We start from the raw sequence: 11467 nt of genomic DNA on the forward strand, positions 1-11467 counted from the left end.
TATATCTTATTACCATTGGTTAATAAAGAAACTGCTTTGGTAAATGGCAGTGCAGAATATAGCTAGTCAGGAAAATTATACTGAATGCAGGAAGAAAGAAGGCAGAGGCAGGCAGACTCCAAGTACCTGCCCAAGAAGCAAGGTGTGAGGTAACAAACCACAAGCTTTGTGGTAAAATAATAAAAATAAGTTAATTCAAAATTGTATTAGCTAGCTAGGAATATGTCTGATCTGTTGGCCAAATAGTGTTGTAATTAATATAGTTTTGTGTGATTATTTGGGTCTGGGTGGCTGGGAAATGAAAGAGCAATCTCCATTTTATCAATGATTCAAAACATTTCTGGAGTGGATGATCAGGTGAGGCAGTTCATCTTTGAATCCCAAGAGGCGAAACACTTTTGTTACTTCCCTTCTCCAGTGGACATGCAGAGCCTCTGTGTAGCTTCTTCTGGACCACTGGAAATTTCCGGAGACAATGCTTCAGAAAGTAATGGGTACTTGGAACGTGAAGAGTCTTTGGGCATGAGAGACCATCAGAGAGAGGTGTCTATCGAGGAGTCCTCCACCCCACCCAAGAACCAGAACCAATCCACTGGATGCAAAAGCACAAGGCAGTTTATTGGATACACAGGCGCCTGTGGATGCTGCAGCAACTAAGTTACAATTAAGTTACTGAGCATCCCAGGCTGATGGCACATCATGTATTTATAGGGGTTTAAGAGTTACATAAGAGGCTGCTTAGCAACAGCATTTCATTGGTTCTCAAATTGGTGGGCTTAGCTCACCCTGGGGACAGCCCCATGTCTATTTTCCCTGAAAAACCATAAAGCCAGATAAAACACCCTGCAGCAAGTTGACAGTTTAGATAGGATATCTTGGGGGGATGGAGTTTTCCCTCTCCTTAATCCTGAAAAAGCACAAAGCTAGATATAACACTCTGCAGAAAGTTGAAAATTTAGATAGAATGCCTTGGGGGTGGGTATTCTCTTTCCTTAGCCTAGTCAGTGAGTCTGCAACCCATCGATATCCAGTTTTAGCATCGGCTGAGCCCAGGGGCCCAGCTAAATTTTCAGCAGAGTTTAACATAGTATGTGGGCACGGGGGTCTTTCAAGTATGGGGGTCTTTCAAGCATGGGAGTCTTTCAAGTATGGGGGTTTTTCAGGCAGAAATGGGAAGCTGGTTGAGTCTCAAACGTTGGAAGAAATTGTTACAGAACTCTAGGAAGAAGAATCAGATTAACTCCAGAAGTTTAGAAAATATACAACATCCTAGGGAAAGAGAAATATTAAAGATGTCCCCAAAGTCCCACTTCTGGGTTATCAGGTATGTGGTAAATATCTAAGCAGACATGAACTTTATCACTTGGTATCAGCAGAGACTGACATATGCATTGTAGATTTCTGTTATCTTGCCTTCTTGAAAGCAGAAATCAGCCTTCATTTATTCATTCATTCATTCATTCATTCATTCACTAATATATCTGTCTTCCTGGTAGCCTTAAAGAAATTAATGGACGTGCCCTGTAATATCTGAAAACATGACTGTCTTAGTTACTATTTTTTTGCTGTAAGAAAATACGATGACAAAGGTGAGCATTTCATTGGGGGCTTGCTTACAGTTTTAATTCATGATCAGCATGGTAGGGAGCATGGAGGCAGGCAAGTAGCCATGCCACCTGTGCAGTAGCTGAAAGTTCATATCTGATCTGCTAGTTGCAGAAAGAAAACACTAACTGGAAATGCTGTGGCCTTTGCAGCTTCAAAGCCGACCCCCAGTGACATACATCCTCCAAAAAGATCCCACTTTCTAATCTTTCCTAGAAAGTTCCATCAACTGAGGACCCATCATTCAAATATATGAGCCATTCTCATACCACAACGCCCCAGATGGCACTATTCATTCTACTATTTTGTTATCTCCATTAAAGAGAATATTACCAGAATCATAAGTGCTGTTTTTCTTCAAGAATGTTGGAAACTTTGCATACTCTGGAAATTCTGATTTCTATTTTGTTTTTATTTGATTTGGTTTTGCTTCTGCTTGGTTGGACCTCTGGAGTCAAGGGATTACCAGGCTGGCCTTGACCTGGTGATCCTACACAGAGCTGCAACTACAGATGGCGACACAGAAATACTATGCACAATGCCCTTCGTTATCTCTTTGGTCCATATTTTAGAACATAATTTGAATGAAATTAATATATCTCAAATAACCAGTGATTTGACCTTTAGAATATTATTTCTAGGGGTATTTTGATTCATTATCAATTACTTTGTCATTAAAATAAACAGCTCTCACCTCAGCTTGGCTATATAAAGACGTCTTAGTTTTATGAGGGCCTAATTATCCATTGTTGGAATTAAATTTTTGACAAATGGAGTCCCACAGAACAAAACATCCTTTCCTATGCCAGTGTCTTACAGGGTACTGATTGTGTGTTCTTTTAGCAGCTTCAGTGTTTCAGGTTATACACTGAAATCTTTGATCCATATGAAATTAATGTTTGTTTGTTTTGTCAAAGGACAGATATAGTTCTAATTTCAGTCTTCTCTGTGTGCACTATTAGTTTTCCCAGCTCAATTTGTTCAAGATGTGATCTTTTCTCCAGTATATGCTCTCCTTATCTTTGTCAAATACCACATGGTTGTAGTTGGGTACACTTCTGTTTGGGTCTTCTATTTTGTTCAGTTTGTCTACATATCTGTTTTTATGCTAGTAGCAGGTGGGTTTTAGTACTATTTCTCTGTAATGTATCTTGAAATCTCACATAGTAATCCCTCCAGCACTGTTTTCTGCTGCTGTTGAGAGGAAGGATTCCTTTGGCTATCTTTTGTCTGTTGAAGTTATTTTATTTCTATGAAGAATGTGGTGAGGATTATTATTAAGATTTCATTGAATCTCCAAATTTATTCTGATACATTGATCATTTTCACAATATTAATCCTACCAATCAATGAGCAAGGAAGGTTCTTTCTTTTCCTTGTTTCTCTCCCAATTTCTTCAGAAAATTTAAGTTTACATTGTATATGTCTTTTGCCTTTTGGGAAGGGTTTATTTCTAGATATTTCATTTCTTTTGAGAGTATTGAGAACAGGAGTGTATGACCAAGATATCTTTCTCGAGATGTTTTGTTGTTGATTTATAGAAAGACTATTGATTTTTTTTACGTTGATCTTCCCACTTTGCTACAATTGTTGATCAATCCTATAAGCTTTCTGATGCAATTTTTGTCTCTTTTATGAGTAATAACATATCATCTGCAAATAAGATAGTTTGACTTCCTTTTATCATAGCCTTTTAATTTCCTTCTCTTGCCTTATTGCTCCACCTAGTGGTTTAAGTACTGTATTGAAGAAAAGTGAGGCTTGTGAATAGACAGCCCTGTCGTTTGATTTTAATAGGATTGCTTCCTATTTAGAATTTTTTTTTCATGTTTAGGATGATATTGGCTTTGGGTTCATTGTATATTCCTTGTTATATAGAGGTAAGTTCCCTCCAGTTATAGTCTCTATAGGGCTCTTATTATGAAGGTATGTTGGATTTTGTCAAAGACCTTTTCTGCATCTGTTGATTTTTTTTTTACTCTCAGTCCATTTATATAATTTGTGAAATTTATTGACATACATATGTTGAACCTTTGCTGCATCTCTGAAAAAAGACAATCGTGGTGAAAAGTTTCAAGTATCTTGCTGAAAACTTTTGCATCTATGTTCATAGGGGAACATTGCCCTATAGTTTTCTCTTTTGTTGTTGTTATTGTCCTGTCCCCACCTGGTTTGAGTGTTAGAGTAGGGTGACATTGGAGTCATAGATGTCTAGGAGAGCTGCTTCTTTCCACTTTTTTGTTAGTGTGTTCTTGGCTGGTTTAAGAAGTATTGACTATAGATCATCTTTGAAAGTCTAGTTGAATTTTGCTATGAATCTATCTGGGTCTAGGTATTATCAAAAGACTTTTTATTACTGTCTCAACCCTATTTGTTATGGGTCTGTCTATGTTGTTGACCTCCTATAAGTTAAACTTAGGTGGTTTGAATGAGTATAGAAATTTATCCGTTTCTTTTATATTTTTGCAACTTAATGGAGTACAAGTTTTTTTTAAGTATTCCCTTATAATATTCTGAATTACTTTTCTGTTGGCTGTAATCTTTTTGTGTTTGTTTATTTCTGATTCTGTTCATTAGAGTCCCTTCTTTCTTTTGGTTACTCTGGCCACCAATATGTTAATCTTATTTTTCTTCTAAAAGAAACAGCTTTTAGAAACTACCTTGACTCTTTGCCATGTGTTCTTTGTCTTACTTTACTAATTTCCATTCTGGTTTTTATTATTTCATGCTGTCTGTTGGATTTGGGTTTGTTTTGTGATTCCAACATCTTGAGTTGTGTCAAGGCCTTTTTGTTCCCTTTCTGTTTTGTTTTTGTTGCTGTTGTTGTGGTGGTGGTTTTTAAGGCAGGCACTTAACAGTTATGTTTCTCCACAATCACCAAGCCAGTTACAAATCCCTTATCTACAATCCCTTTAAGATGTGCTAGCACCAATGGTGGTAAAAAGCTTGTTGGAGTCACCAACCAGTAGGTGATCTGACTTAAGGCCCACTCAACAAAATGGACCTTTACCTGAAACTAGATGGGTGACCAAGAGCGTGAGACTAAATTAATAATTTGAGGACTAGGATAAAGTCAAATCATAGAGGTTTAAAAGAAAAAAATGTCTCCGAATTATATTTGGTTATACCTGTAGATCAATGCCCTATTCTGCCATCTTCAGAGAAGCTTCCTTCATCTGCAGCAGATGGGAACAAATACAGAGAACTACCTTCTGGGAGACGGAAATCAGTTTTCTCCAATAGAGTCATGCTAGGTTTATCAACCATTTTGTGTCAGGCCTCATGGTCAGGAGTAGGTGAGCAACACATAATGGGCTCCACTGTGTGTGTGTGTATGTGTGTGTGTGTGTGCTGTGTGTGTCTCTCTTTCTCTCTCCCTCTCTCACTCTTTCTCTGTGTGTGTGTGTTTGTGTGTGTATGTGTGTGTCTGTTTGCCTGTGTGCTGTGTGTGTCTCTCTTTCTCTTTCTCTCTCCCTCTCTCATTCTTTCTGTGTGTGTGTGTGTTTGTGTGTGTATGTGTGCGTGTCTGTGTGCCTGTGTGCTGTGTGTGTCTGTTTCTCTCTTTCTCTGTGTGTGTGTGTTTGTGTGTGTGTCTGTGTGCTGTGTGTCTCTCTGTCTCTTTCTTTGTGTGTGTGTGTGCATGTGTGTATGTGTGCTTTCATTTGATTGTATGTTGATGTTTTGGCTTTTGGCACTTTTGGAAGGGATATGGTTTTATTTTGTTTTCTTTGCTGAGAGTGTTGTGTTGGGTTTTGTTTTTGAGAAAAAAAGAAATGTTTGATGGGTAGGGAGGGGGAGTGGATCTGACTTGGGGTAGAATAAGAATATGATTAAAATATATTTAAATTTTAAACTCACTTCTAATAACAAAAATACAATAAAGTGCAAAAAAAGAGCTGTGTGCCTCTTGTTAAACTGTTTATGTCTCAGAAGTATTGTTGTATTGCATCTTCATTTTCATTTAGTTCTAGGAATCCTTTCCTTCTTAATTTCTTGTTTGACACATTCATCATTCAATAATGAATTGGGTTTTATTAAGCAACAATTTGTTCTTTATTCTCTTTAAGTACACTGGGCTGCTTGTTTGTGCCTTCTTTAAACTCCTTAATTCTTTGAAGAAATTTATGTTTATATTTTTACATTCTATCTATTAGAGTTAGTTTAGGTAATTATTGTTAGAAAAGAATTCTGAGCTGATGGATGGGGAGGTGTACTGTCTTGATCTTTCGTATTGTGTAAACTTCGTGATGAGGTCCAGACATGTGGACTTTTGTTGACTCTGTGTCTGATGTGGACACAAGATATGTGGGCTTGACCGGGACTGGAATTTGGCTAGAACATGATGAGGATGAAATCAGGTAGACATGGATGGAGCTGAGTTGGTGAGGATGATGTGGCTGCTGGCACAACTTGGAGGTTTGGGGATGCAGGGGAGAGGCAAGTCATACTGAACCTGGACACTGGATGAGGAACACCAGCTAGATGTTTGAATTTGGGAGGATGGATAGACATGATCAGATAGACCCACCAGGCTGGGAGCCCAACACAATATATGTTGGCTCCCACTGGTACTGGTGATTGGAGGACATTGGTAAGGAATGCAATAGGAAATCACAGTGGGTGCTGAGCTGGCATAAATGATGTGTGTCCTACATAATGCCTAGAGGTAGAGGATGGTACAGGTGAGTATCAACAGACTAGGCAGGGGCACTTGATATAGGACTTGTGTTAGATTTGAAGATTTTAGCATGGACTCATCAGGCTGGGCTCAAGCACAAGATGTACAGAGCCAGGCTGGACCTGGAAATTGTGGTGTGGAAGGGATGAAGTCAAGTGGTAATGCTGAGGGTGGAGGAGCTAAGAAACACTGAAGTCTTGCAAATTTTCTTTTCTGTTTCTTTTGGGTAGGATATTATGATTCATTTATTATGTGTATGACTAACTTCATATTTTTTCAGCAAACACTATTGTTCATTTTAACAATTCAGAAATATTTATAAATGTTTAGCAAACTTATAAGACAGGCTTCAGGGGTTGAAATAGAAGCTTTGAGTTTTCAAAATGAAATATTAGAATCTAGTTACTGCTTGATGCGGGATAAAAACCTATAGCCATCCTTTTCCTCTCATTTTAACAGGCACCCTGCTAAGATATTGACTCTGTGTTGAAATAACCAGGCTAGCTAAGGATAAAACAATTATACTTTATTTATTATAAGGGGAAAGCTCACAAAACAGGAATTGAGAAATCTATGCACAGCAATGTCCCATGGGAAAAGTCACAGAGAGAAAGCACCTGGGTGGTGCACAGGCCTTTTCCTGGGCTCCAGTGAAACTTTGCCTTAACTATGACCTATATCTTAAAGATGATTAGCTAACAAGATTCCCCATCATCTCCCCCTTTTGTCTAAACAAGAGCAATACAAACCCAAGCTTCAGTACCATAATAATTGTCTTTGACATTCATTGTATATAAGACCCATTCATCCATGGGTGCAGATCTGACCTTTAAAATCCCAAGGATCCTTTCGCATTCTAAGTTGGCTTTTCATAGGCCAAAGATTCAATTATTATATGTCTAGCTTTTGGTCAGTTACCCTATTTGTACAGCCTTAGTTAATATTTGTAAAAAGTCACTAAAAGATTTTCTCTGACTCTGTTTAACCCTAAGATATGATTTAACCCTCTTTTCTGATTCCTGAATCCTGTCCCAAGCATTTAAAGCTGCTATGCTACATAGGAACAAGGTGTGTTCATTGTAAAGAGCTTGATCCTGAGGATCAGAGTAAAGTCCTTTGCCCAGAATTTGATCTAGGAAAATCTCAAGTCCTTTTGCTTTTCCCTATAGCTCTAAAATTTTAGACTCCTCCCTAAAATAACAGCACAAAAGCAACTGCAATTCACTTTCTAGAACTGCTGAGATTAACTGAGTCCAGTCTTGTGGCATTGCTTTGTTACTGGAAGACCACGTTTTAGCCATTTCCCTAACAAAGGACAAATGTATTTTGTAAAATTGCTTGTTTAATTTCTTTTAGATCAGTCATACATATAGGCTCCCATTTATATTTCTTAACTACCTTAGGGTATTTTGTTCCAGAAGCTTCTCGTGGTATCACCAGAAAGGTAGAACTCTGGGTAAGCTACTTTACCCTGAGTACCAGAGTTTGGTACGTACTGATGAAGCTAAATTTTGTCTTTGTACCCTTTGTCCCTGATCTTCAAATTTGATAAATTTCTCAATCTTTTTGAATCTATTTACCACTGCCTTTTCTAGAGTCTGGATCTCCTGTCCAGTGTTCTGTTCTATTGTCCTCATTGAGGATTGCAAGGTGTAAAGTCTGTCCAGTAGAGATAATGTCTCATCCTTGAAAATAATCATCACAGCATGCATATTACCTTTCTGGAGAGACATTCTATCCGTCAATCTATCATAACCTTTCGACAGAGTCCAATTCATATATTCAACAGTACGAATTCTCTCAGACGATGTCTCAGCACTCTCTGTCATAGACTGAGTTTTGTTTGACAAAGTGGCTGTATTCTTCTCCAGAGTGTCAAATTTTCCTTTTAATAAATTAATATCACATTGTATATCCTTCTCCATAGTGTTGAATTTCCTTTTAATTGGGCAGTGTCAGTCTGTAAAGACTGAATTATTTCTAAAAGTGCCTCACTATTAGCTCTATTATCAAACCATGTTTTTAAGTAGAAAATATGGAGGGCAAAACTAATCCCCAGAATGAAATATAATGAATTAGGAGGGAAATCATATAAGTCTTGCATGACCTCATACAAGATGTAAGTAAAAATGCTACTGAAACCTAGACTGTTAGGTTGTCCACAATATTGCCCTTTTAAATTATAAATTTATAATTAATATTTTTATATTAAATTTTACCTTGGGTTTAGTTAGCTGGAGTAGGTGCAATAACCGTTACCTGAAAGTAGGAGTTTCAGTGTAGTTGCAGCCACTTGGCTGGACTGAATCTGATTTAAGAGTTAAATGCGCTTCTTCTTCTTCTGGAAACACCAAATGGCGGATGACGCTGGTGCAGCGGGAGGGCCGGGAGGACTCGGGGGCCCAGGATTAGGAGGCCCTGGCGGCTTCCGCAGAGGATTCGGCAGCGGTCTGAGGGGCCGCGGCGTGATCGAGGCCGTGGCCGAGGACGAGGCGGGAGGGGGGGGGGGCTCGCGGAGGTAAAGCTGAAGGCAAGGAGTGGATTCCCGTCACCAAGCTGGGCCGCCTGGTTAAGGACATGAAAATCAAGTCCCTAGAGGAGATCTACCTCTTCTCCCTGCCCATTAAGGAGTCTGAGATTATTGACTTTTTCCTGGGAGCTTCCCTAAAGGATGAGGTTCTGAAGATCATGCCCTTGCAGAAGCAGACTAGGGCAGGCCAGCGGACCAGGTTCAAGGCTTTTGTCGCTATTGGGGACTACAATGGTCACGTAGGTCTCGGTGTCAAGTGCTCCAAGGAGGTAGCCACTGCCATCCGAGGGGCCATCATCTTGGCCAAGCTTTCCATTGTCCCTGTGCGGAGAGGCTACTGGGGGAACAAGATTGGCAAGCCCCACACTGTTCCTTGCAAAGTGACAGGCCGCTGTGGTTCTGTGCTGGTGCGTCTCATCCCTGCCCCCAGAGGCACTGGCATAGTCTCCGCTCCTGTGCCCAAGAAGCTGCTGATGATGGCTGGCATTGATGACTGCTACACATCAGCCAGGGGCTGCACTGCCACCCTGGGCAACTTTGCCAAGGCCACCTTTGATGCCATCTCTAAGACCTATAGCTACCTGACCCCCGACCTCTGGAAAGAGACTGTGTTCACCAAGTCTCCTTATCAGGAATTCACTGACCATCTTGTGAAAACCCACACCAGAGTTTCTGTTCAGAGGACCCAGGCTCCAGCTGTGGCCACCACATAAGGGTTTTTATACAAGGAAAATAAAAGTGAATTAAGTCTGTTAAAAAAAAAAGAGTTAAATGCAAAATGATATGCTCAGAATAAAACGTTATTTAGTATGAATCACAGACTGTGTAATCCACGGTGGTCCCTGATTGGTCAGCAGTCGCTCAAGCAGTAGACTAGCAAATGCAGGCAAATTGTAAGATGCCGTAAAACAATTGGCTAAGACCTGGGAAGCCCACATCTCGCCTGAGTTTCCACAGTGCAGATAAACTGGACCTGGTCCCCAGCTACTGTACAGTTCTGAGGCATTTAATGAAGAAATATAAAGACCCAACGCCCATTTCTCAGAGCCGCTACACAAGAATTCTATGCCCAAATGAACTACTGGTTGTGCACACAAGCCACTGCTGAGGTGGCCTGAGAGAGGCGGGCTGAGAGAGGTGGCAAAAGTGCCTTGCCTGGCAGAAGATGCGTGGGTACTCAAGGCTGGGAATTGTATATCCAATCGTTGGGTGACAAGTGTTGAAATAACCAGGATAGCTAAGGATAAAACAATTATATTTTATTTATTATAAGGGAAAAACTCACAAAACAGAAAATGAGAAATCAAAGCACAGCAATGTCTTGAGGGAAAAACTGCAGAGAGAGAGAGAGAGAGAGAGAGAGAGAGAGAGAGAGAGAGAGAGAAAGAGCACCTGGGCAGTACCCAGGCTTTTTCCTGGGTCCCAGCAAAACCACACCTTAACTATGACCCACCTCTTAAAGATGATTGGCTAACAAGGTTCCCCATCAACTCTGAGCCTGTAGCTAATAGACTCCTAGGTACCAGGGTCTCTCACTTAGGAAGAGAGCTTACATTTAAAAATGTGTTGTGCATCACCATTGTCCTCCCCACACTCCCTACCTCTTGCCCCTGCATAAAAGCCTGAAAGCCTGGCTAAAGGTTTGAACTATAAAGCCTGTCCCATATTCAGAAAAATATAAAGGCTCTGATACCCTTCTCCAGAGATCCCTGTTGTGATCCAGCTGCCCTCCCTCTCTCAGACCGACAAGGCAACTTCCTTGTGGTCTGTAATTGACAAGGATGTTTGTGTTCTTTCTGGCCGGTGGTTTTTCCACAGAAGCAGTAGAGGTATAAAAGGCTTTAGCTAAGGAAAAATAAAGGTTGCTGATTTCCTTACTCATGTTCTCCCTCCTTCTGTTCCTCATTTGGACTTTGGGAGCTCAGTTCATTGCTCCAATGTGGGTCTCTGTCTCTATCTCCATCCATCGCCAGACGAAGGTTCTGCGGTGATATGCAAGATATTCATTAGTATGGTTATAGGATTGGGCCATTTCAGGTTCTCTCTCCTCAGCTGCCCAAGGACCTAATTGAGTACATCTCTCTGGACCCCTGGGAACCCCTCTAGAGTCAAGGCTCTTGCCAACCCTAAAATGGCTCCCTTAATTAAGAAATATACTTCCCTGCTCCCATATCCATCCTTCCATTATCCCAACCATCCCATTCCCCCAAGCTCTCCCCATCCTCCCCTTCTCACTTTTCTCTCCCCATCTCCCCTTTCCCCCATCCCACCCCACCCCCCAGTTCCCAATTTTTGCCCAGCAATCTTGTCTACTTCCAATAACCACCCACTGAGACGGTGGGGCTGATCTATTGGGAGCTCAGCAAGGCCAGATGGACTGGAACTAAATAAGCATGGGATAAAACCGGACTCTCTGAATATGGTGGACAGTGAGGGCTGCTGAGAAGCCAAGGACAATGGCACTGAGTTTTGACCCTACCGCATGTACTGGCTTTGTGGGATCCTAGCCGGTTTGGATGCTCACCTTCCAAGACCTAGATGGAGTGGGGAGGACCTTGGACTGCCCACAGGGCAGGGAACCCTGAGTGCTCTTTGGACTGGAGGAGGGACAGGGGAGGGGGAGGGAAAAAGGAGGCGGGGAGGAGGTAGAAATT

General features: G+C 40.9%; 1 pseudogene; it reads left to right on the forward strand.

Annotated features, from left to right (window-relative positions):
- The first annotated feature begins 8637 nt into the window (after nt 1-8637).
- On the forward strand, nt 8638-9530 carry LOC130883958 (40S ribosomal protein S2-like; annotated as a pseudogene).
- The last annotated feature ends 1937 nt before the right edge of the window (nt 9531-11467 follow it).

The sequence above is a fragment of the Chionomys nivalis genome, chromosome 11 (assembly GCF_950005125.1).
Source record: "Chionomys nivalis chromosome 11, mChiNiv1.1, whole genome shotgun sequence".
In the NCBI taxonomy this organism is placed as follows: domain Eukaryota; kingdom Metazoa; phylum Chordata; class Mammalia; order Rodentia; family Cricetidae; genus Chionomys; species Chionomys nivalis.